General features: G+C 39.8%; 1 long non-coding RNA gene across 2 annotated transcripts; it reads left to right on the top strand.

Moving 5' to 3' along the window:
* Positions 1 to 350: 350 nt before the first annotated feature.
* On the top strand, positions 351 to 26,403 carry LOC129626848 (uncharacterized). Of its 2 annotated transcripts, XR_008702253.1 has the most exons (5): positions 351 to 420; positions 11,605 to 11,727; positions 18,088 to 18,127; positions 24,181 to 25,056; positions 25,889 to 26,403. It is a non-coding gene; the product is annotated as an uncharacterized LOC129626848 (long non-coding RNA). The 2 variants fall into 2 exon arrangements; XR_008702254.1 differs by lacking the exons at positions 351 to 420; positions 11,605 to 11,727 and adding an exon at positions 15,970 to 16,083 and having other exon boundaries at positions 24,181 to 24,487.
* Positions 26,404 to 27,099: the final 696 nt, after the last annotated feature.

The following is a 27,099-nucleotide window of genomic DNA, read 5'->3' as shown; positions in this document are numbered from 1 at the left end:
TCTTCACCAATCGTTTTTAAGCAGAGGCTATTAAGTCAAGGATGTTTTCTTTGAGAGAGGATTGGCTAATCTAATCTCCACCATTCCCTGAGTCTAATATTATTATACTATTCTTATTTTTAAACACTTTGATTTCATTCAATGAACCATTCAACTGTTCTTGGGAACTAAGTGCTAGGAGAGGTAATGCCTAATATTTATCACATAGTTATCTCTTTTTGTCCTCTGATAGCATGAGTATGTTGTCTCCATTTTACAGATGGAAAAATTGAGGCTTAAAAAGATTAAGTGCCTCCTTCCAACTCAGTGTCAAAGTAGAGATTTAAGCCCAGATCCCATCTGGCTGTCCCACCACTACCCTGAAGTGATAGACCAGAGGTCAGAGTCATGATCGTGTGATGAGTCTGTCCAGCTCATAAGGTACAAGCCACAGATCTTTTCCACACACAGTACTCTCCATATTTCTTAAAATCTTGTGCCTTATATCACTTATGATAAGGTTCTATACTAAATAAAAACTGACTAGGCAATGAAGAGAACAGTGTTACTAAGTGTCCTGTGACAAACGAAGCTTTGTTCTCTAGTTTTTAAGTAATCATATTGGTTCAAAAATATAATTACATGCTCTGTGCAAAAACTCAGTTAAAAGGGAAGAATAAAACCTTATCATTTTAATTTTGTTATTTCCTTTAAAACTGCATATACCAATTTAGCGAAATGGTTTGTGTGTATAATTTGCATGTGTGTATATACTTTTTAAGAAGTTAAGTTTTGAGTCTTAGGTTTCATGTTTATGCCATTCCTTTCCACATCGGTACAAAGATTTGTAAAGAAACACAACTAAAAATAGATCGAGAACCTTGTTTATGGTACAACTTTTTTCCTGAGGGAAGTCAGAAAACTATAAAATGAGACAGTTTATTGTAGTGTATATATTATTTCAGAGTAAGATGAGGAAACATAATGTTAAAACCATGCACTAGAAATGCTATTTCTGTATAAAAATAATGAAATGTCAGGATCAAAAGGAATCCCATAAATCACTATTATTCACTTCTGCTCCTTATTTTATTACTTGAAATGCATGCAGCTATGAATCTGAGACCTTTTCTCCTATTAAACTAACAATCGACTAAATTGACACAATTCCACACTCTCATTAATAAAAAAGCCATCCTATCCAAATTACATGATTTAGTTTATCCATTATTTGACCTTTTCTTATCTCGTATTTCTTGTTTATAGCTTCAAGCTTTGAAAGCTGGCTTGATTTATAAAAATATTTTCCTCACAGCAAACAAAATAAAGCAAGACAGTTCCCACAGAGCACTTTATTGTATTTGTACCTCATCTTGTTCCAAAAGATATTTGAGAGGACTTACAAAATGATGGCACTAATATGACAATATCAGAAGAGATAAAAAGTCAGAGCCAAATAAAATAAGAATAACAAGAAGGAAAACTTTATAATGTGATTTACGTAAAAAGTGAAAGTGGTTGACCACTGAGTTGCTATTATTTAATATTATAAACAAAAGAACTAACTGCAGATATATGTGCTTCACTGGTTGTACTTTGCTTTTCTCTCTTCTTATGGTCCACTCTCGGGGCTTCCCAGGTGGCTCTAGCGGTAAAGAAGCCGCCTGCCAATGCAGGAGACATAAGAGACTCAGGTTCGTTCCCTGGTTTGGGAAGATCCCCTGAAGGAGGGCATGGCAACATACTCCAGTATTCTTGCCTGGAGATTCCCATGGACAGAGGAGCCTGGCAGGCCATGGCCTATGGGGTCATAGAGAGTCGGACATGACTGAAGCAACTAATCGTGCTTCACAATATCTTTAAAATTGTCTGCTTCTTTTCATTCCTATTACCTGACTTACTGCCAGATCCTTGTGAGCTGATAATTACAATAACCCCAGGAGGTGATAATTGAAGTAACCAGTCTATATACTCCTCTGGTCTCCAGCATTTCTTCACTTCCATCCATCATCCATGTGACTGTCAAATTAATCTTTCTAGACACCACATCCATTCCTCTTGCATGTACAAATTGTTGATGGCAATTCCTTATATTTAAATTACCTTCCAACCCCTGCTATAATTACTGCATTACTTTAATACTCCTCAAATGAACTGAAATTTTATTACCATCTTAACATACCAAACACAGTTCCTCCTCCATACATTTTGCCCAATTCATTCCTCATTCACTCAGGACCTCCTGAGTCTCTGCATATTTATAGTATTTAAATCCTTGTCATGCATCACAACCCAGCTCAAGACTACATTCCTGATATCTCTGATTCACAAAATGTTGCCGGCTTAAGATGTTCACCATACATTGGACAATGAATAAAAAGACAATATCAGTCTGGAATTAAAAGAGAAAGAAGCTATCCATAAAAGATTTCTGAACTACTATTACACTTAATACTTGCTACATTCATCTAGAAATAAATAGCATATATCTTTGTATTTTCCACCAAGGAGAATATTTCTCTATAGGAATTAGCTGAAATAGAATGTGATTACCAGAAACCTCTGGAAATTCCATCTGGAATTGTGAATGAAGGTGGGTCATTAATAAACCAGCTCTAATCAGATCATGCCAAGATAATTGGGTCAGAGTAAACGTGCTGTAATTTAAAATAGAAAGACAGTGGCATTGCCTGCAGTTGTTTGTTTTCCTTGCCATTGTTTGATATTGTAACGCTTAATTGATTAAGGTATATTTTCTACACAACACTTCACTAATAAGAGCAAGCACAGCTATCTTTCATTTAAAGTAACTTTATGTGTCCCTGAAAGCTCTTAAAGCCCTAAGGGCCAAGCCTACATAATGGTACTTCTCTAATTGCACACACACAGAGCAAAGTCCAAAGAGCACCTCATAAAGTCATTTGTAATTTGTCCAACCCAAAGACTGGTAACAAAATCACGAAACTTCTTCATGTTTATGAGTCTCTTCTCCCTCTTTAATTTGACTGCCTCTTGAAGTCAGAAACCAGGTCAAATCATGCATTCAATAAGTATTATTCAACATTTGTTCATGAGGACTCATTGGAAGATATGAAGCTAAAATGTATGAAGTATTCAGAGTTCAGAGTTGTAAGTAACAGAAACCAACCCTGGCCATTTCAGGAGAAAAGGAAAACAATATATTAAAAAAGCCATTGGGTGGCACATATACAATCATGTGGGAAACTGGTGAACCAGGAAGAGAGAATAGGCAGGAATGAAATTGACGGGCCCATAAAATTGACTGGGCAAGAATATTGATGCCCCACGTATGACCATGGGACATGGCAAGTTTGGACTCTGGAGGCCACTCCTGGCACTTTACCTGGGAGACTAGATGTTGCTGTCACTTGTTGCATCAGATTCAGGTTCTATAGCAGGCATGTCTGATTGGACCCATAACCTGGGTTATGGGTGTGCACTCAGCTGCAAGAGGCTGGCAAAACCCTGACAATTCTTTTGAGCTTCAATAGCAAAAGGCAAAACAGGTTGATTGTAAGAGTAAGATCCAGATGTCCAGACCAAAAGTTACTTTTTTTCAAAACGGTATGTATCCACTACCATGTATTTTGATCATTTGCTCTTTAGAAAGATCACCCTAGTGGGAATGTTCAGAACAGATTACAGAAGCAAAACCTGAGTTTCAATTTGAAGTTGCATGCAAAAGCTACGAGGAGACCGAGGAAAAAAAGGAATTTGAGAGAAAATGAAGCTATCACCTTGACAGAACCTGGAGACCAGTTGAACCTGATAAGCGAAGGACAGTTGTTGATAATTTCTGACTTGGGGGACCATATGAGTTAAAACCAGAGAAGGCAATGGGGATGGAGGAGCCTGGTCAGCTGCAGTCTATGGGGTCGTAAAGAGTTGGACACGGCTGAGCGACTTCACTTTCACTTTTCACTTTCATGCACTGGAGAAGGAAATGGCAACCCACTCCACTGTTCTTGCCTGGAGAATCCCAGGGACGGGGGAGCCTGGTGGGCTGCCGTCTGTGAGGTCGCACAGAGTCAGACACAACTGAAGCGACTTTGCAGCAGCATGAGTTAAAACAGAAAATTCAAGAATATCAGCAAATTTAGGGAAGATAATAAATATTATTTGGGGGCAGATCAAGTATAAGGTGCATGTGATAGTTTGATTCAGAGGCTGGACTCAGCTGGAATTGTCCAGTGAGGTATCTGCACACTCACAGTGTCTCCATTCAGTTTGGGCTTCCACAATGGGTTTTATAGAAGCAAGAAACGAAACTTTGCTGTGCTAAACCACTAACACTTTGGGATTTAATATTGTAGCAGAGCTGGACTTACCCTGGCCTAACACAATGATTTCCAAATATATAGCTACATCATGGTTGTTCAGTCGCTAAGTCGTGTCCAACTCTGCAACCCCATGGACTGCAGCATGCCAGGCTTCCCTGTCCTTCACTCAAAGGAAAGGCTCCCAGAGTTTGCTCAAACTCATGTCCATTGAGTCAGTGATGCCATCCAACCATCTCATCCTGTGTCACCCCCTTCTCTTCCTGCCAGCAATCTTTCCCATCATCAAGGTCTTTTCCAGTGAGTCAGCTCTTCACATCAGGTGGCCAAAGTATTGAAGCTTCAGCTTCAGCATCAGTCCTTCCAATGAATATTCAGGGTTGATTTCCTTTAGGACTGACAGGTTTGATCTCCTTGCTCTCCAAGGGACTCTCAAGAGTCTCCTCCAGCACCACAATTGGAAAGTATCAATTCTTCAATGCTTAGCCAGCTACATCATATAATGAAATATACCTTCATTTGCCTTGTCTTCTTGTACCTATTAGCCTAGAGGCCAGTCTGAGGGACGCTCTTCTGTTCCACCATGAGCAGTCTGGAAAGTGAGCTTCTGCTCAGTGTGGTACCTGAAATACACATGATATGGGCCTGGGCGCCCATCCTGTCATGCTATCTACAAATAGTGGAGCCTTGGATAAGTTAGAGAATATTTCTGGGCTTCAGTTTTCTCATGTGGAGAAAAAGAATAATGATCATAGTACTTGTCTCAGAATTGTCATGAGAGTTAAACAAGATGAGGTATCAATTATGTGGAAGGTGGAAAAAATATGGCCATAAATTTTCTTAGCAAGACTTGGAGCCTGTTTCCCGATTCCTTGAAATAAACCTGTTCCAATGATTCAGTTTGATAATAGAATGTGGCAGAAGTGACAATACTGGCAAATCTCAGAGGCAAGCGGTCTTGTAGTTTCTGTTTTCACCCTCTTGAAACATTGTCATCACCTTGTGAAGAAGTTCAAGCTAACCTTCTGAGGACAAGAGATCACATAGAGAAAGATAGATCCAGCCATTCCAGCGTTCTCTGCTGAGGTTGCAGATATGTGAATGAGGCCATTCAGACCAGCCAACTGCAGCCACCCAAGTGATTCCAGGCAAGATTGGAAGAACCACTCAGTTGAAACCTGCCTACATTGCAGAATCATGAGCAAGTAAATTATTGTTTGTTAAAGATACTACATTTTACAATGGTTTATTATATAGCAATAGAACTGATATATTGCCCATAGAATATCCAGAGCAAATGTCTATCTGGGAGTTGGATATGAATCTAGAGCACATAGGAAAGATAATATGATCACCATCATGACAGTCAATGCCAAGAACTGCATGCAATAATCCAGCGTGAAGTCATATGGTTTTAGTCAGGGGCAAAGGTGATCATTGAAACTAACATTTAAGATATGAGTAGAGAAAAGAAATTAGTGAAGGAAATTTTAAAGAAGCAGCCAGGGATAAGTCAAGCAAATCCATTAGATTAAACAAGTAGGAAGTGACTTTGGTGGAAATAATGTTTTTGAGTTGGTATGAAAACCAGGTGGAGATAGGTTGAGATATCAAAAGGAAGTAAAGAAAGAGACACTAACAGATATTTTTTGTAAATATTTTCTTATGACTAATAGGAAACAATAGGGTAGAAGTTGAGGTGTTTTTTTCCCCCAAAGATGAAAAAAGATATTAGCTTGCTTATAAAATGGCATGAAATTTTTTAAAAATATACTCAAATTATTCAAAGGTTTCAATGACATGTAAGGTCCCCAAGGAAAAAGTAGGAGATGGGAATAGGCACAAGGGTGAAGAGAACAGCCTTTTTCAGGAAGAAGAGCTATAAATTCACTGACCCTGGCATGAAGAGTAAAAGAACAGGTATCAGAAAGGCTGATTCCTGGGAATGGTGCCAAGGACTGGGGAAGGGGAGGGGATTTACAGTAGATTTACAATCTACTGTGAATTAAGTGCCAGGTGGCAGCATGAAAGAAACGTCATTTATGCCTAAGATCCTCTGTTTTCTCTGTAAAGTTAGAGCTCATTTACCTTCCAAAAGTGGAGATACATGCAATGCTAAAAGACCCAAGGGACATGGCAAAGATTTGAATAGGCAATGGGACATAGTGTCTGTGGTAATTTAAATGTGGCCATGAATTCCTGGCAGTTCTTAGCAAGAGCTGGAGTCTGTCCCCCCAGCCCTTGAAATCCAGTCAGTCTTATGACTTGTTTTCATGGACACAATTCAGTTCAGTTCAGTCACTCAGTCATGACTAACTCTTTGTGACCCCATGGACTGCAGCATGCCAGGCCTCTCTGTCCGTCACCAATTCCCGGAGTTTACCCAAACTCATGTCCATTGAGCCGGTGATGCCATCCAACCATCTCATCCTCTGTCATCCCCTTCTCCTCCCACCTTCAATCTTTCCCAGTATCAGGTTCTTTTCAAATAAGTCAGCTCTTCGCATCAGGTGGCCAAAGTATTGGCGTTTCAGCTTCAGCATCAGTCCTTCCAATGAACACTCAGGGCTGATCTCCTTTAGAATGGACTGGTTGGATCTCCTTGCAGTCCAAGGGACTCTCAAGAGTCTTCTCCAACACCACACTTCAAAAGCATCATTTCTTTGGTGGTCAGCCTTCTTCACAGTCCAACTCTCACATCCATACATGACCACAGAAAAAACCATAGCCTTGACTAGATGAAACTTTGTTGGCAAAGTAATGTCTCTGCTTTTTAATATGCTGTCTAGGTTGGTCATAACTTTCCTTCCAAGGATTAAGCGTCTTTTAATTTCATGGCTGCAGTCACCATCTGCAGTGATTTTGGAGCCCAAAAAATACAAGGTGGCTGAAATAAGTGTGATTGGCAAGTTGGTTCAAATGCAAGCTCTGCCACTTTGAGATGTGGGACCCATGGTAAGTGTATTCATTAATTCATTCATTCAGCACCTATTTGTTGGATAACAGACGAAGTGTTAGATATATAGCAGTGAAAAAAAAGGCAGGGGGTAACAATAGAGTCACTACCTGCTATGGTCTGAATGATCATGTCCCCTCAAAATTCACTGCTGTATGTGAAAGCTTAATACCCAATGCGATGGTATGCGTAAGTGGGGCTTTTGGAAGATGCTGACGACCTGACGGTGGAGCTCTTATGAATGGGCTTAGTGCTCTTATGAAAGAGTTCTCTAGCTCCGTCCACCATGGGGGGATCCAGAGAGAAACTGACAATGCATAATCCAGAGGGGTCCTTCACCAGAACCCCATCATGCTGACACCCTGATTTTGGACTTCCATCCTCCAGAACTGTGAGAAGTAAAGTTTTGTTAATTATGAGCCATTGTAGCCACACGTTCCTGGAAACAAACTCACTCAGAAGGACAATGCGGATAGTGGAGTGCAGTTTATTACACTGGCGGGCCCAAGGCAGAGAGTCTCCTCTTAGCCAAGGACCCCGACCTTTCACAAAAACTTTGTGAAAACCTTATATACCCTAAGTGTACGTGCTCAAACCCACCTCCCCAAGTTCTCTGAAACTAGTCTGAACAAAGGAAAAGGAAGATACAATCAAAGTTAACCCATGATTCGTATGCCTTAAGCCTAGGTAGTTAACAGTGGACAATTATCAATAGGCCTGTGGTCATACCCCAATAAGCATAATAGAATTTATGATTCTATTTGGTTACACAGATAATTAGGGTATTCTTTTAAGCGATGAAGAGTCTAGGTGTGAGCCCTGGGGCTCTTCCATGGTGGGGAGTGGGGGTGGGTCTGGTTTTCCAGTTGGTAAGTCATTTCCATAGATTCTGGGCATATAGCTCAAAGTCCACAATCTGGCCGAAGACCAGGCCGAAGTCCTGCTTTCAAGATGGAGCCTGATCTATCTGTTTCCTCCTTCACCATCAGTTTGTGCTGTTTTGTTATAGCATCCAGAACAGAATAAGGCACTATCTTTATGCAATTTACAGTCCTTGGAAATTACTTACTCTGTGTCTCATTTGTCTTTCTGGAAAATGTGTCTTAAAAACATAACTGCTGGTAGCTAGCACTTCAGTTCAGTTCAGTTCGGTCGCTCAGTTGTGTCTGGCTCTTTGCGACCCCATGAATCGCAGCACGCCAGGCTTCCCTGTCCATCACCAACTCCCGGAGTTCACCCAAACTCATGTCCATCGAGTTGGTGATGCCATCCAGCCATCTCATCCTCTACCGTCCCCTTCTTCTCCTGCCCCCAATCCCTCCCAGCATCAGAGTCTTTTCCAATGAGTCAACTCTTCACATGAGGTGGACAAAGTACTGGAGTTTCAGCTTTAGCATCAGTCCTTAGTAACCATTAAACTATGTGTATAACGCCACTCTCACCCTTAATTGTGCTATTTTTTTCTATTCTCTCAACAGCACTAAGAAGTATTTTTCCCATTTTGTAGATGAAAAAACTGAGATCAAGAGGTTAAATAACTTTTCCTAAAGTCAAACATCTGGTAAGTCGTGGAGCTGGATTTCAAATACAAGCAAACTGACTCCAAAATCTCCCTTCCTATAAGGAAATTTTATATAAACTCATCAATTAATGTTAGTGGAGAAAGGAAAAGAAGAACAAGGGGAAAATGAGAGACTCACCAGAAAGAAATTGCCATGGAGCAGAAAAAATTGTGACCAACTATTTAAGAGTACATTAAAGCCATGGGGTAGGGGGAGGGAGCCTAACAAAACAAGCACCACTATGAAACAAATGCATAAGACAGAAATGCAGGAACTCAGAAAAGAGACGGTCGCCTGCTAAGCAGGAGACTCAGGTTCAATCCCTGGGTCGGGAAGATACCCTGGAGAAGGAAATGGCAACCCGCTTCAGCATTCTTGCCTGTGAAATCCCAGCATAGAGGAGTCTGGTGACAGGCTGCAGTCCATGGGGTCACAAAAAGTCAGACATGACTTAGCAACTTAACAATAAGAAGATAACAGGAAAGGATGAATTATGAGCTAGAGGAATTTAGGAATACAGTAGGAGAAAAATATAATAACAGAAATAAATGTAAAATTTGAAGGGGATTCAAGGGAAACGAGCATTGATGGAAGTCCCATGATAGAAGCAGAAATTAAAATTTCACAAATAAGCAAAATGAAACAGAAATAGTTACTCAAAAAAATTTTTCTGAAATAATGATTTTACACATATTGAAAATCAACCATTCCCCAGAGTAAATTTACCCAGAATGATCCATGCTGAGGAATACACTCATAAACCTAATAGATTTTAAAAGAAAGAAAATATTTGAGACATGCAGAAAAACCCATCTTAGGTTGGTTTCAGACTTTTTTACACATTTCAACATCAGAACACAAGGGAGGAAAACCTACAAAATCTTCAAGGAAAAATTGTGACTTTAGCATTTTATATTCAATTTAATTGCTTTTCAGTTGTAAGGACAACAGACAAATTATCTTGAACATTCAGGGAATGTTGTTCCCATAAATCCTTATTAAGGAATCAACTAGAGGAAAGACTTCAGCCAACCACTGGCAGTGAGAATTGCAACTAAATGACTCTAAAACTGAGACTAGAATAAATATAGAAATAGAGTGATAAACTGGAAAAATTTTAATTTCTGACAAATTATAAAGGGCATAATGAAAAAAAGAGTAAAAGAGGGGAAAGTTTAGATATAGAATAATTACTTAAGCCTGGGTTCCTAGAAAGGAGAACTTGCAGAAAAGGCTTTTGTGTAAGTATTTATTGGAGAGTGTGATCTAAAGAGTGGAGAGAGGAATAGAAAAGGAACAGAAAGGGAGTGAGTCCATACAGAAATGTGTTATTGTTTTATAGACTGTTACAGATCCCACCAACTTATCCAACATGGTTCATTGAAAAGTCTACCTTCACCCTACTGATGTGGGCTGCTGCCTTTTTAATATGCTAAATCCTTTTATTTTAGACCTATTTCTTGTTTTTCAGCTCAGGAACTTGTACCATATTGTTTTTATTTTTAAAGATGTAAAATATGCTTTAATACGTGGAAGCACCGATCCTTCCCACAACTCCAGATTTTTCTTGTCTATTCTTATTTTTCCATTTGAACTTTAATACCAGCCTGTCTGACTCCAAAATAAAAATGCTGTTGCTATTTTTATTGAATCACACCTTTATGATGTGGATTTTTTTCATCCAAGAAATGATACACCTTTCCATACATAGTTTCAGAAGCATTTTAAAATCTTAAGTAGATCTTTATATAGACCTCACTCTTATTCCTCGGAGAAGGCAATGGCAACCCACTCCAGTACTCTTGCCTGGAAAATTCCATGGACGGAGGAGCCTGGTAGGCTGCAATCCATGGGGTCACTAAGAATTGGACACGACTGAGCGACTTCAATTTGACTTTTCACTTTCATGCATCGGAGAAGGAAATGGCAACCCACTCCAGTGTTCTTCCCTGGAGAATCCCAGGGACGGGGGAGCCTGGTAGGCTGCCGCCTATGGGGTCTCACGGAGTTGGACACGACTGAAGTGACTTAGCAGCAGCAGCAGCACTCTTAATGCCTAAACATTTTTTTGTTATTGTTGAATAGAGTTTTTCTTCCCTTATATCAAATATGTAGACTATTTATTCACAACCTTGCATGCATGAGTGCTAAGTCGCTTCAGTCATGTCCGACTGTTTGCAACCCTATGGACTGTAGCCCCCCAGGCTCTTCTGACCTTGGGATTCTCCAGGCAAGAATACAGGAGTGGATTGCCATGCCCTCCTCCAGGGGATCTTCCCAACCCAGGTACGGAACCCGAGTCCCCTATGTCTCCTGCATTGGCAGGTGGTTTCTTTATTACTAGGGCCACCTGGGAAGTCCATTCACCACCTTATTAAGCAATCTTATTTTGACTGATCTCTGAGTTTTCATTAAAGAATCCAAACTGTGTCTATATTGATTCAACTTTGATAGATAAAATGTGTCTTGAAGTCAAGAGCAGCAGCAATCCTTTGTATTTGATAAATGATATTACTTGAAATCAGATCACATCTTCTATGAAGGCATTATTCATCCTAGTTTAGGTATATAATGTTATGATTGCTATTGATTTGTTTGCTTTTCTTCAAAATTAAAAACAATACTCAGCTGCTATTTTTGATCATCATTAAGTAATCCATGAGTATTCTGGGAACATATTTACTATAATGTAGAACTTTATCTCAAGAGGAAACATGTGGCTTTTACCTTTAAAATGTTTCAATTATTCTGAGTTATGTCTTCTCTCTTATTATGAAACATCCAACTGATTTTCCACACGTGCCTCAAGCTATACCAAATCCTTCTTGAGCAGCAGGAATCAGAAGCATTGACTCTTTGGAGCCAGGAATGTAAAGGATCAAGCAACTATCACTGATCAGTGCTAGGTGAATTGATGCATGTATAAAGGCAGGTAGGTGAATTGATGCATGTATTAATCACAATAGTCAGAAACCAAGCAAATAGATAGTAATCCAGGGTGAAAGGGCAGTATTGAATCGAGAATGAGAAAAATCAATGGCAGAAAGACTAAGCAGAAGCATCATATATAACTCATGAATGAAAAAAAACAAATTGTCCAACAAAAAAGGAAGAACCATCAATAAATGTGATGGGCTGTTATGCAGCTGTTAAAATGACAGTTCTGGTAATTGGTTAGAAACACTGAAATACCATGATTCTAAATGAGTAAAATACAGGACACTGACAACAGTATTCAGTATTGTTGTTTTAATAAAAAAATCAACTACACATGGACAAAATTTGTAAGCAAATATGAAGAAATAAATATTAGAGAGTTAGAATTATGGTTAGATTAAAAAAATAAACTTTTCATTGGTTTAACAATAGTTTTTAAATTCTGTTACTAAGATATGGATTTAAGAGAATGTGAAAAGTGATGGCAGCAAGAAGACCTTTTACTAAGGCAGGCATCTGCCTCAGTCAAGACATTTTATATATTTCCTGTTAGTAAGAACGAATGCTTTTTAACCATCTCCTGTATACTAAGTCTTTCAAGCAAAAGTCAGTTCTTAACCACAGTTAGTATCAGCTTTGCAAATATCATTCCTTGCACTCTGATAAGAAATGGGTAACATGAATATGCAGACAATGAGAGAGGGAGGGAGGAAGTAAAATAAAGACATTTCATGCTATTCTCTCAAGGAAGGTATGAAAGAAATGTATGATGACATCTGTTCTCAAGGCACTGAGAATTTAGGTGAGTGAGGGAGAAGGAGAAATGGACTTGAAATAATTGGCAGTAAAATACTCTATTTCCTGTTATCTCAAGCTACAATAACAGATTAAACTAGAAAATAAACACATAAACGCAACCCCACCAGTGTTTCTTAAGAGCAATGTGGGAATTTGTAGCAGAACAGTTCTACAATTGTGCAAGACTGTTTCATGAATTGCAAAATGGTTTACTCAGTATCTGAAACAGTGTTTCTCAATTTTTATTTCATTATTCCTATTAAGACTTTTCCAGACATTTGTCTTTATAAATCCACTGCTTTTTGCATACCTGGAAACATATAGTCTATACCTAATATCTTTAAATGAATAAAGGTTGTATCTATTCAAGAAAAGTTTAAGAGAATTTAGAAATCAAAGTAAAACTGAAGGTATACATGGATTCTGCAAAGGAGAAGCATTTCTCAGTTGAGGGACTATTAGGAAGTTGTTGTTCAGTCAGTCAGTCGTGCCCAACTCTTTGTGACTCCATGAACTGCAGCACATCAGGCTTCCTTGTCCTTCACTATCTCCCGGAGTTTGCTCAAACTCATGTCCATTGAGTCGATGATGCCATCCAACCATCTCATCCTCTGTCACCCCCTTCTCCTCCTGCCTTCAGTCTTTCCCAGCTTCAGGATCTTTTCCAATGAGTCGGCTCTTCGTATCAGGTGGCCAAAGTATTGAAACTTCGGCTTCGGCATCAGTCCTTTCAATGAATAGGGTTGATTTCCTTTAGGATTGACTGGTTTGATATCCTTGCTGTCCACAGGACCCTCAAGAGTCTTCTCCAGCACCACAGTTGGAAAGCATTAGGAAGAAAGATTTTCAACTGTATGTTGGGGAACACAGAGAAGTCATATTGAGTATACGAAGAGGAGATCTGACTATGAAAAGCCTTAAAAACCATTCTTGGGAGTTAGGACTAAAAGCTGAAAGTGACAAGGAAGAAGCCATTATAGGACTTTACAGAGAAACATGATAAAAATCATCTTTTAGGAAAATTGACCTGGCAACAGTATAAAAGATGAATCAGAAAGAGCAGAGAATAAAAGAATGTAGATTAACTAGAAGACTGCCAGTAATTGGATGTGCACTTAAGAGATGACAAGTGTAAGGGGGGAAAATGAGGAGATTGAGATTCTCCCAAAGAGAACATGGCAGAAAATTTCCTCACTGAAAGCCCTTGGTTGCAAGTAACTGAAACTGGCTTAAACAACAAGGAAAAATATGGACTCCCATTGCTGGATATCAAAGGAAGTGCACCCTTTCGGAGGAACTTAATCCAGTTTCCTTAACTCCATTTCCTCAAGAATCATTGACTCAGCACTCATCCACATGTTGGATTCACTCTCAAAGTGATGTTAACATAATGACCTCCTTTCCAGATGTCACATCCATACACGAATATATCCTGAGAAAAAGCAGGAGAAAGAAAAAAAGATTATTGCTTCTGAAAGTTCTCCTGGAAGAGTAAGAAAGAATTTCCCCAGAATCCCCAACGAATCTGTCCTTGAATCTCAGGAAACTGAACTGGTTTATATGACAATTGCTAATGCATTTGGACAAGAGGAAAAAATTCTCCTTAGATCATTCTGGTGCATTCCTGGACTTGGGGCATGGCAACCCACTCCAGTATTCTTAGCTGAAGAATCCCATGGACAGAGGAGCCTGGCAAACTACAGTCCATGGGATGGCAAAGAGTTGGACACGACTGAAGCAACAGCATGCATGCACACATGTGGGCTACCTGGGAGATTAGCTGATGGGTTAATCAAAAGGACAGTCAGCAATGATCCTGGGGCCTAGGGAAAATATCAGAGCTGGAAACAGAAATTTAGCTGTCACCCTTATAGAAGGGAATGAGCTCACCAAGAGAGTAAGTATAAAAAAGGAAATATGACAAGTCTTGTTCTCATATTAGAGAAAGGAAAAAGAGATACTAGTGGATCTAAAAGAAAAAAGAGCCATCAGATCAAAGGAGTAGTAAATGCAGTATAATCATCAGGAATAAAATGTCAAACGGTCCAAAGAGATATGAAGAGGAGGGCTGATAAAGCCAGGTTTGGGGCTAGAGAGGTATGAGAAGTATATGAGGAAGTCATTTAAATATTCATGAACGATTTCCAAAGAGTATCTAAGGCTGAATTCAAGTTCTCAGTGTAAATTTGCAATAGGTCAGGTAAGTTGGGTTTCTCTCACAAACCAGTACGACTTCTGCACAAACAACAGTAACAAAAGGATGATTCCATCATTGGGGATGTGTTATTGGGTTTGGGAAAAGATAAGTAGTGAGAGAGTTTAGAATCCTGATAAAGCAATATTAGGGAAGGGCTTCCCAGGTGGTGCTAGTGGTAAAGAACCCACCTGCCAACACAGGAGGCATAAGAGACTCAGGTTCAATCCCTGGGTCAGGAAGATCCCCTGGAGAAGGGCAAGGCAAGCAAGCAATCACTCAGTCGTGTCTGACTCTTTGCAATCCCATGGACTGTAGTCTACCAGGCTTTTCTGTCCATGGGCATGGCAACCCACTCCAGTCTTCTTGCCTGGAGAATTCCATGGGCAGAGGAGCCTAGTGGCCTACAGTCCAAAGGGCCGCAAAGAGTCAGACACAACTGAAGTGACAGCACGCACTCGCGCGAGGCGATATTAAATAGTTGACCACGGTACTTAAAGTGGAAAGGGCATTGTAGGCCAAAGGGTGCTGATGGACAGATTTCCCTTGTTTATCAGGTGACACAGACAGCATTAGGTTCCATTTAATTGAATTTGCACTATAACAGAGTAGACTTGCTAGCTTTGTGGTTTACTTTGAGTTACCGTGAAAATACAGCTTGAATAAGAACTTGGGTCCAGGTAGTTTTTTCAGTGGCAAGTCTAGAAAGAGGAGAGGGTCCCAGGAGTAAGACAGGGAAGTGATTAAAAACCCATAGCTTATTGTTACTGATTTCAACCAGCTTTAGCAGACAGTTCAGTATAGATACCAACATCCCACCTCAAGCTTCAGTGGTGCTGTCTCTAAGTTTCTAACCCAAATCTTTCTCTGAAGCCCAGCAACAGAGGTGAAATGGCAAAGGTGTTGACAAACCTGGGGCAACCCTCGGCCAGTGGGAAGTGGGACTGGGTCAGTCAATGCCACTGGGTCAGTCAGGGTCTGTTGCACCAGTTGGTTACCAATGTAGGCAACTGATTTGATCCCTAGGTCGGGAAAAGATCCCCTGGAGGAGGGCATGGCAATCCACTCCAGTATTCTTGCCTGGAGAATCCCATGGACAGAAGAGCCTGGTAGGCTACAGTTCATAGGGTCGCAAAGAGTCAGACATGAATGAAGCGACATGCAGGTAGGCAACTGAGACTCAGCTCATCTGGTTCACGCACAAAAATTGTGTGGAAGGCCCTCAAGTACCCCATCACGTTGCCAACTGATAGAGGATTGCCTCCAGGTGTTCACTCCCAGCCGTTCCTGGCTGCACCTGCGCTGGTGATTCAGAGAAAGCCCCGAGGCAGAAAAGCAGAGTCACAACTTCAGGTTCTGGTAAGAGGTTGGCCAACGCAGACCACAGTGCAGCACAGCTGCTCTGAAATCAGTCACTGAGGGAGCTGGGACACAGGCATCACACGCAGCTGCCACTCTGGGGCGGGGTTTCTTACCCGCATCACTGGTGACATTTTGGACCACTGAGAATTCTTTGTGATGGGGGCTTCCCTGTGCATTGTAAGATGTTTAGCAGCATCCTTGGCCTTTCCTCCTTAGATACCAGTTGCCCCCTGCCCAATTGTTACAACTTAAAATGCCTCTAGACATTGCTAAATGTCCCTAGGGAGGCAAAATCCCCTTTTGTGGAGAACCAGTGTGCAACACTGTAATTTTGGGCAAGTTTCTTCACTTCTCTAAATCTCAGTTTCTCATCTGTAAATTGAGAGTAATAGAGGACCAACCTCAGGGGCCCTGTGTGTGCATGTGCTCAGTTCCATTTGTCGTTTCTGTTTGTGACCCTGTGGACCATAATCCACCAGGCTCCTTGGTCTGTGGGATTCTCCAGGCAAGAATACTGGAGTGTTTCGGGGAAGGATTAAATGACATGGAGAACATTCATTACAGAGCAGAGTACCTGTTACACAGTACATGTTAACAACAACAATAATGTAGAAAACTTCTGTACTTGACAGTGGTGAATTTTTATAGCTAGAATTCAAGGTTTGTTTTCCCCTTCTCTGATTAAAAATAATGATAACAAAATACTTATTCCTAATATCTGTTTCTGCAAATAGAACAAAGGCTGAATTTCAATGTAAGTCATTAAAAAGTCAACATCAATCACTTTTGATCTTCTTTCATTACCAAACACCAATTAACGCTCCTAAGTTAACATGACTATGTGTCATTTGTTGGAGCTAAGTGAATGCAGGATGTAAAGGAAATAAAAGAACTCTTCTTAAGAAGTGACCAGTCCAAGTTCCATGAATGAAACGGAGCACTCAAAGCCAGTGCACTGGGACAACCCAGAGGGATGGGATGGGGAGGGTGGTGGAAGAGGGATTCAGGATGGGGGACACATGTATACCCATAGCTGATTCATGTTAATGTATGGCAAAAACCACCACAATATTGTAAAGTAATTAGCCTCCAAATGGAATAAATAAATTAATTTTTTTAAGAAAGAAGTGAATAGAAAATTAGAATATCCTATTCAAGAATCACGGAGAAGGCAGTGGCACCCCACTCCAGTACTCTTGCCTGGAAAATCCCATGGATGGAGGAGCCTGGTAGGCTGCCATCTATGGGGTCGCACAGAGTCAGACACGACTGAAGCGACTTAGCAGCAGCAGCAGCATTCAAGAATCATCTTGCAGTGTTTACACCTCAGTATTTCGCAAAATGCAGATTTAAAATGTACATTTACTGAAATAAATTTTTTGAACATAGTCAGCAACCTCAGGTTTAAAGGCATGAATATTTCAGGTTTATTAGCATAAACTGAATACCAGCATGCAAACGCTGAAATGAATTTATGGAAATTGTTAATGATTCATTACATAGAATAATTAGATTTTTGTATGATCTGAGCAAATGCATTCGCAAAAACAATTATGCACTGATACAATGAAAAACCACTCTCAGGGAAAAGGCCATTAGTGTAATAAAAAGGACATTTGCAGGGCCTCCTCCTGTACTTTTTTTGACTCAGTCTCAAACAGCTGTTGCCATCTGCCAGGGAGAGCCCTTGGCAGATATATTTGACCAACTTCTGCTAAACCCTTCTCTGTTGAAAATGCCTACCCCAAAATTCTCAGAGGCCCAAGATCTTTGAGAAGAAGCGAACGAATACCCAATGCGCTGACTTATCTCATTCTAAAGGATTGTAAGAGAAAAATGAAACAACATTAAGAATGAAAAGTATATTCATGGGAAATTGCTTGTGGTTTCTGAGTCTGTCTCTCTCAAACTTTTAGCGGGTGTGTCTTTTTGCCCACAGTGGACTCACTGTTCAAACTTGTTGCTTCAGCTTGTAACTCCTTCTTTTCTTTTCTTTTATAGGTTATTACAAAATATTGAGTATAGTTCCCTGTGCTATACAGTAAGTCCTTGTTGATTATCTATTTTATATATAGTAGTGTGTATTTTTAAAACCCAAGCTGCTAATTTGTCCTTCCCCAACCCTTTCTCCTTTGGTAACTATTTGTTTTATACGTCTGTGGGTCTATTTCTGTTTTTTCCATAAGTTCATTTGTATCATTTTTTAAATATTTCACATGTAAGTGATATTATCTGATATGTCTTTGTCTGGCCTACTTCACTTAGCATGAAAATCTCTGGGTGCATTCATGTTGCTGCAAAGGGCATTATTTCATCCTTTTTTATGGCTGAATAATATTCTATTGTATATATACACCACATCTTCTGATCTATCCCTTTGTTGATGATATTTAGGTTGTTTCCATGTGTTGGTTATTGTATATAGTGCTGCAGTGAACATTGGGGTGCACGTATCTTTTTATTTTAGAAAATTATGGTTTTCTCTGAATATATCCCCAGGAGTGGGATTGCTGAATCATATGGTAGCTCTATTTTTAGTTTTTCGTAGTAGCAGTTTTCTCGCTGTATGCTGCCACCCTGTTTGCTTAGTCTATATGCTGAGTACATCATGAGAAATGCCAGGCTGGATCAGTTACAAGCTGGAGTCAAGATAGGTGGGAGAAACATCAACAATCTCAGATATGTGGATGATACCACCCTAATGGCAGAAAGCGAAGAGGAACTAAAGAGCCTCTTGATGAGGGTGAAAGAGTAGAGTAAGAGAGCAGGCTTAAAACTAAATATTAAAAAAACTAAGATCATGCCATCTGGCCCCATTACTGCATGACAAATAGATGGGGAAAAGGTGGAAGTAGTGACAGATTTCCTCTTCTTGGGCTCTAAAATCACTGCTGTTGGTGACTGCAGCCATGAAATCAGAAGATGTTTGCTTCTTGGCAGGAAAGCTATGACAAACCTAGACGGTGTGTTAAAAAGCAGACACATTACACTGCCAACAACGATCCATATAGTCAAGGTTATGGTCTTCCCAGTGGTCACGTATGATTCTGACAGCTGGACCGTAAAGAAGGCGGAGCACTGAAGAATTGATGCCTTTGACCTGTGGTGCTGGAGAAGACTCCTGAGAGTCCCTTGGACAGCAAGGAGATCAAACCAGTCAATCTTAAGAGAAATCAACCCTGACTACTCATTGCAAGGACTGATGCTGAAGTTGAAACTGCAGTATTTTGGTCATCTAATGCAAACAGCTGACTCATTGGAAAGGTCCCTGATGCTGGGAAAGATTGAGGGCAAGAGAAGAGGGCATGAGAGGTTGAGATGGCTGGATGGCATCACCAGTGCAATGGACATGAACTTGGGCAAACTTCGGGAGATGGTGAGGGACAGAGAGGCCTGGTGTGCTGCAGTCCATGGGGTCACAAAGAGTCAGACAGGACTGGATGACTAAACAATAGGTTTTCTAGTAGTAGTTTGTAACCACTTTTTAACGTGACTTCAAACTCTTAAAGTGCTGGCATCTAGAGATTGTCATATTTATATTCTGGAGCCCTGGCACAGAGCACTCAATAGATAATTAATGAGTGAATGAATTAATAAAAATGTCAGTTAGTCCAACTCATCATGACTGGTGGAACAGGCCCTAACATCAGTTAAGAACTTAAAATATCTAAGTGTTCACAGGGATATCTCTGTAAGTACTATACCTCAGAACCACCCAGCCTTCCTATCATGGCTTAGCCTTCCTAGAATAGATACAGTCTGGGGCAGCAAGAAATGAGGCAATCATGTGTAGACACTGAATGCTCAGAGCCCTGTGACATGAACGAGATCTACACCCCTCCATCCCTGCCCAGAAAAGAAGTTAGGCGATCTTCCAGATCACTGAAACAGACAAAGATGTCTGCCAGGAATTGCCAGTTAACTCAGGCTAAGTAGGTTTTTTTGTTTTTTTCCTGCTCAAATTAATAGTATAATTGCTTTAATTCTCCATTTGTCTATTCATGTGCAGACATAGCTTCAGATGAAATAATTTGAGGTGGCAAGTCCTGGGGGAATAAAAGGGAAGGAGCCCAGAGACAAAGGAGGAACTTTCAAAACTAGCTCAGCTGTGTCACAGAAGAGGCTGAGTGCATCCAGGTGGCAGTCTGGAAATTATGAAGCGAAACTGGATCTACATAAATGATTAGGAAATGCTTTTTTGAATTGTACAAGAATTATAGCGATTTTCATACTGTGAACCATTTGATTTTACCTGAATCTATCAACATTTCAAAAGTAAATCCCTGTGTCAGTTCTTTCTGTCTGACTGCAAGGAACCTTTCCTGTAAGAATTCAATCTGGAAAGCTGCAAACAGTGGTAAAGATAAGAAGAAAACTAAACTTAAATAATTCTACTGTCTCCCAGAAAGTAACTCTGAATAATAAAAAAATCAAATTAAGTACAGTAGAGTCTCACATTGATGTCATCTTGGAAGTTGGCTCTGAGACTGTGCTAGGGATGCACAAGTATTTTAACGAGAGTTCTGGGTTTTCGTTACCAATCTCGGTTATATTTCATCAAGATAATGCACCCTCTACTGCCTTGGTAGTGTTGATAACCAGTCACGAACTGCAGATTATGAACAATCACAGCATAGTTTAAAATCTGACAGAAAAATAAGCAGGCACCACATAAATTACAATGAGATAATCTGTGAGAAAGCTTTGTGAACCGCAGCATGCCATGCAAATCTGAGTTATTATGGCATGGAAGGCTCACTGGAGTATTTTTTTTCTGTTAATAAAATGATGTGACTAATTAGAAGGACAAAACCTCATTAAATTGTTTAACCTGATTTTACTTTTTAATTATTGGAAGCTTATCTACTTTCTTCGAGCAGATTTCTTTTCTGAATGGAGATCTCTCCCTGCTGTGATTAGATTTCACAGAGACCATGAGATACATCACCTCTGGAACTGTTTGAGTCAAAGGAATATAGGATTAGTCTACCTGTGTTAATTTTAATTCACCGTGGAGACCGTAGACCAGGAAAAAAGTGAATGAGAGAAAAGTAAATAAATCCAGATTACTGACTCTTGAACCCAGGTAGTTCAAATTATGGCTAAGATCTCCTTGCTTGAGATTCTATTCCTGGGCCTTGAAAAGAATTCACAGACATACTCTGAGTCAGATTTGGGGCGTAACATGAAATGACTGTTGTTGTCAGCTAAATGATCTGAAAAATTTTTTTTTCCCTGAAGCCTCAATCATTTATTTTCCAGACCTAATGGCTTTAAAATGATTTGTGAAGTTGACATATATTTTAAAGCAAAATACATAAATGTTCATGCATTTAAAAAATAGACTTAAGGAATCATAAGACCTTGGTGAATAACATTATAAACCCAATAGTAATTTTCTTTGTTTTAATTTTCTTTTTCATTCTTTAGGACATTTTTTTTTTTCTCTTCAAAGTTTGCTACTCTGAGAGGGAAGAGTATGCTTTTAAATGTCTCATCAGATTAAATAAGTTTAATGGGAAATTCTTTTGAAAAATTTGTCCAAATACTTTTGAATTCTCTCACCAGTTTTTTTTTTTAAATGAACCTGTCCCCAGTTGACCTGTTAAAACATTCATAAAAATAGATATTTTAAAGATGTCTTAACAAAAATATTTCATCCTAAGAAGAGATAATCAACCATTAGCTTGCTATTTATTTTCTTTTCCTTCACTGTGCCCTGGGCCTTATGTTGCTTTTTAAATTGCTTCTTGATGCCTCTATTGCTACTCGGAGTCCCAGCTAGGAGATACTGATACTTGGAACACATTATGATACAGTTTGCAGCAATGCTGTTTTACTAGAGTTCAGTTTTTCTAAGACCTAGTTCAAATTCAGTTCAAATAACAGCTCATGGGCTAATCAAATTCTCTTAACTAAAATTTTGTAGAATTAATATTCTGTAAAATGACTGCTCTCTTATACATTTAAATTGCTTTGTTCAGAAATTTGGGTCACGATATTGGTCTGGTAAAGTATACTTGGGAATATCTATTTTTATTCTTACCAGTTTCACTTTCTTTTAGATTTTGAAGAAAATAAACAGGAAGATTAAAAAAAAAAAAAACCTCACCGTGGTGTTGACTCTGATGCTACCGTTCCCTATATGTGGCATCTTAAAAAAAAAAAGATGATACAAATGTACTTATTTACAAAACAGAAACAGACTCACAGACGTAGAAAACAAACTTACAGTTACCAAAAGGGAAAGGAGGCAAGGGGGAATAAATTTGGGGTTTGGTATTAACAGATACACATCCCTATATATATAAAGTAGATAACCGACAAGGACCTACTGCAAAGTATAGGAAACTATATTCAATACCTTATAATAACCTAAAATGAAAAAGAATCTGAATCACTTTGCTATACACTTGAAGCTAACACAACATTGTAAATCAGCTATACTTCAAAAATTTTTAAATAAAATTAAATAAGAAATAAAAGACTTTAAACCATACTTAAAAAAAAAGTTTACTCAAATATATCTAAACATGTGGATGTTATATGTTACTACAAGAGGAAATAGTATGGGAAAATTACATTTCCAAATGATTCTGAATGATCACATATGAACACACATCTATGACTTTTCCCCAAAGCCTAACCAAGAGCCAATAGTAGGCTGAGGTCCTAAAATTAAATTATCTTAATAAGTGCAAGGGATTAGAATGAGATCTTCCAGTCACACTGATTTAAACCTAAGTGCAGTCTGACAATGGATTCTATTCTTGCACTCAAAATTGACAATGTGTTTAAAAATCAAATAAAAATAGTGTTTAGAATCATATAGTCAGTCATTACCATGTGTAATCCACATCAGACATGGTTTTCCTTTCCATAGATAATCAAGAGTTGGACATGTATTCTATTTTTGACCACATTTCTGATCCAGTTAAGTTGGTCATAATAGAGGAAAATTCAATTAATGCTTTTCAAGGCTTAGCCCTTTTTCTTTAATGGATTATCAATGCTTGGGTAACAGCTGAATGAGGAAGGGGCCTTAGATACTACTGTCCTAATGAGAGGAAGGAAATATATTCTATCAAATGTTCAGATGTACCTATTCTTAGGTTTTATTCTAACTAATTCAGTAACATTAAAAATTAATCTTTTCCACTCTTCAGAAAAGTGAAAATTTTAGATGGGAGATTAGAGAAAAGATTTATGTATGTATTTAATTATTTAATTATTTATGTGTATAAATGCTCCTACAGTTATAAATCAGTGCACACAGAGCTTGGTGCTTTGTGATAGTGAAGAAGAGGTTTTGGAAATCTGCAGTGGGGTGCTGTAAAGCATAGGTATTACCCAACATCTTTATGGTAAGCAGTTTCCTAGGGCAAAGGGAAGCCCTTCTTCTAAGGGTGGGTACTGTATTTCACAGATTTTTGCTACAGCCAATTTCATAATTTATTGCACCAGCTTTGTTCCTAACACACCAAGTATTTCCCACCCTCCTTGCTAAGCAACCCCCACAGACTGAGAAACAAATAATCAAGGGACATATGTCTCTTCTTTGATTTCATCTGCTCCTCACCTGCCTGCTTCCCCAGCTCACCTCCTTTTTGAAGACCACTTACTACTGACACCTAACTGCCAGTATCCTTTATGACCTCAGAAAGACCCCATGGCAAAGCAGAAGGCTCTCAGAAGCACAGACAGGTCTGAGAACCTAGAACATGGCCTTCACCTACTGAGCTTCAGGAAACCCCCATATACACCATGATCACAGCTTAACTCCCAGGGGTAACATGATAGTATTTTATCCTTCTGAAAATCTTTTCAGGATTTAAGTTAATTCCTCACAGGTAAGTAAAGAAATTGACATGAGGGTAACCAGCTGAGGACTAGAAACCAGAAGTAGGTTTGGATTAGGAAGATTCCAGCCACTGACAGGAGCCAAACTGAATTCTCAACTGTTCTAAGAAAATGACGAAAAAAGAAAGGTCATCGAGATGAATGATTTGTGAGCATGAAGTAGGTGCTCTCTTTATTGGCAGACAGACACTTGTATCACGCTTCCTTTCTCCCTTCCTCCACTTTCCTCTTTAGGAGTGAAGACTGAGGAGGAAAAGGTGGAGATCGCGTGGCGAAGGGGCAGAGTCTGGGACTCCACATGAAAATGCTAAGGTTTCAGGTCTCCAGCAGTCAACTTCCTGTGTTTCAGTCATCTTACCTCCCAACATACTTCTCTATTTTCTATAAGGCTGAATGAACTGGAACACGCTCTGGAGGAGCTTTGCCTATTTCACAGATTCTCTCGATTAACAGAAAACCACTTCATCATCATCAAAGAAAGAAGTCACCAAATGATTATGCTATGATTCTTCTTAATTTAAATGTTGTCGGTTTCTAGCAGGTATTGTAACACCTCCTGCAGTTGCCTCCCTGGATTTCATCTGCTTTCTTTGTAGTAGTTGCTGTTGTTCATCAGACCACAGGAAGATCATCCTCCATATTCATGATCCAAAGAAAAAAATAACTGATGGCCTATTTATAGCTGACAATTGTTGCCCTGTAGAAGAATGAGGAGGGAGGGTTTCTTAGGCCAAGGCCCTGCATCCAAGCAGGAGAGGACGGTGTGTCAATGATTCCAAGGCGGCACTGCTCCATCTCTAATTACCCTGATTCATCAGCTGTTAATTCTGTCAGGAATTTTTGACAGAAAACCAACACATCAGAGACAAAACTGAAGGCATTAATTCTGGTCTTTTAAGCCTAAGAATATTAACATAGCAACCAATCTGATGGAGGGGATCAGGCTGAGGGGGAGGGGATGACACCACAGCTGCACAATTGCCTGTTGTAATCACTGCCGTTATCTTCTGTGCTTGATATTCAACAGTGCTCTGATAGTTCTCTGTGCTGATCACTGCACATTGATTTGGAGAAGAAGAAATGAGTTTCTGAACACATAAGGCCTTTCTGGTATACTTAGAACAATTCACTTCCCTTTTTTTTCTTTTCTGATGCATTTTCTGACTTCAAAGATCACGTGACTCGCTTATTTTTAACTTTTTTTTAACATAATTTATCAGGCAGGATGTTGGATGGGGTAAAGCATGCAAAATAAAATTTAAATTGAATTAGAAATTAATTTCTTCTTAATAAGAGCCCCATTCAAAGGTTCACATTTAAATGTTCTGAGATGGTGTGCGGGATATTTATGTAAATCATCCTACTCAGACATCTAAAAGGTACAGGAGGGCAGAGATTATGTTAAAAAGGCAGCACTTTGACTCCAACGTGAGGCTCTATAGCTGGAAGCCTCAATGTTCTCCAACAAGAGATTTCAGGTTGTCAGCAAGCGCTGCTGACTGTCACTCATACCCCCCTGGCATTTCTGTCCCTGGTTGCAGACATGGGAAATGTATGTTTTAATGAGGGTGACTGGGGTGCTCATTGTCCATGGAGAGGGCCCGAGAGCAAGGAGCACCTTGTCTCGAGGGCAGCGTCACATAGAGCCCAGCCTTCCGTCCAATATGACTGAGCTTAAAAAGTGCACCCTAAGTGCTAAATTCTCTCCTCTGAGATGATGAAAGTTAGCTAGCATTGTTGAGTGCTAAGAGTGCCAGGCATAACGTCAGACCCTTGACTTAAGAAGCTAATTTAATCCTGAAACAACTCTGAGAGGTAGGTTTTAATATTAGCCCCATTTTAGAGATGAGGAACCTGAGGCTTAGGAAGATAAAATTACTAACCCAAACTCCCTGGGCCAGAAAGAAGTGACAATGAGATTCTAACTTATGCTCCTAACCAGGCGTACCCATCACTGCTCTGGACTCTTCCCCGGCTGTCTCCCAACATGCTGCCATTGTGCTGAGCAGGAGTTCGTGTCTCGAGAGATGACCCCAGGATCTGTTGTCAGACAACCTGCATCCACACACCTGTGCTGCCTCTTCCTACTGCGTGTCCAGCGTGTGGGGCTGTTCCCCACCCCTTGCCAGGAGCATGGAGGAAATTAGACTTATTTCAAAGGACTGCTGGAAGAATTAAATTCCTTTTCCAATTTGATAGTGGCTCAATTAATGGTTGTTGATTCTGATTCTTTAATTCTATGAAGAAAAATATATTTGTATATTTTATATAGCTTCTCATTACATAGCAATCAGATACCAGCTCAGAGTTCATCTCTCATTGTAACTTGATAAAGCCTCAGCTTATCTTTGAGAACATAATTCTCCACTTTATTTTTATCTGTACATGGAGAACCATACACTTGCCCAGGCATTGGTTCCACATTTAGAGCTCACTTTCTCAGTAAAACGTTCCCACATATGTCAGGAAGATGCAAGCACTTGGCTCAGAGCCCCACCAGAGGAACTCAGTGACATGTTATTGAACCGAATCTCAGGCTTGTCAGTGAACTCTGCCCAAGCTTGTATTTACACACACCCATTTCCTGACGTGACCTCTTTGACCACGCAGGGTTCCTGCTCTTGATTGCTTGCACCTCCTCCCAACTTACAGCCCACAGAACTTCACTGTCCCCACCTCAAGAAGGAGAAGATGTTGCTAGCAGTGTTAGCTGGGGTGAGAATATAAGTTGCACCGGGTGACAGAAAGAGAGACCAAGAGCCAAGGAGCGAGAGGAGATGCAGAATACAAGGATGACTTTGGCTTCCTGGAGATGATGAACTGGCTAAGATGGGATGGAGTGAGAGGTGCCCACGTGCTGTGAGATAGAGGGATCATGAGAATACTCCCAGCCTTTGTGCCAACGGAAAGGTCTGCACAGAACTGTAGATCTCAGGACCTTTGCACAAGTTCTGTGGCAATCCCTTCACTGCAGGCTATGCAGCCAGTGTCTTCTCCCTAGGAGTCTTCTCTGACTTCTTTTTTTTTTTTTTTTTTTAAACTTTACATAATTGTATTAGTTTTGCCAAATATCAAAATGAATCCACCACAGGTATACATGTGACTTCTTTATTGAAAGCAGTCATTATCACCCCCAGGATACTGTGTCATCTT

Source organism: Bubalus kerabau, chromosome 14 (genome assembly GCF_029407905.1).
Source record: "Bubalus kerabau isolate K-KA32 ecotype Philippines breed swamp buffalo chromosome 14, PCC_UOA_SB_1v2, whole genome shotgun sequence".
Lineage (NCBI taxonomy): Eukaryota > Metazoa > Chordata > Mammalia > Artiodactyla > Bovidae > Bubalus > Bubalus kerabau.
Note: the sequence above shows the minus strand (reverse complement) of the source record. Positions and strands in the feature narration are given on the sequence as shown.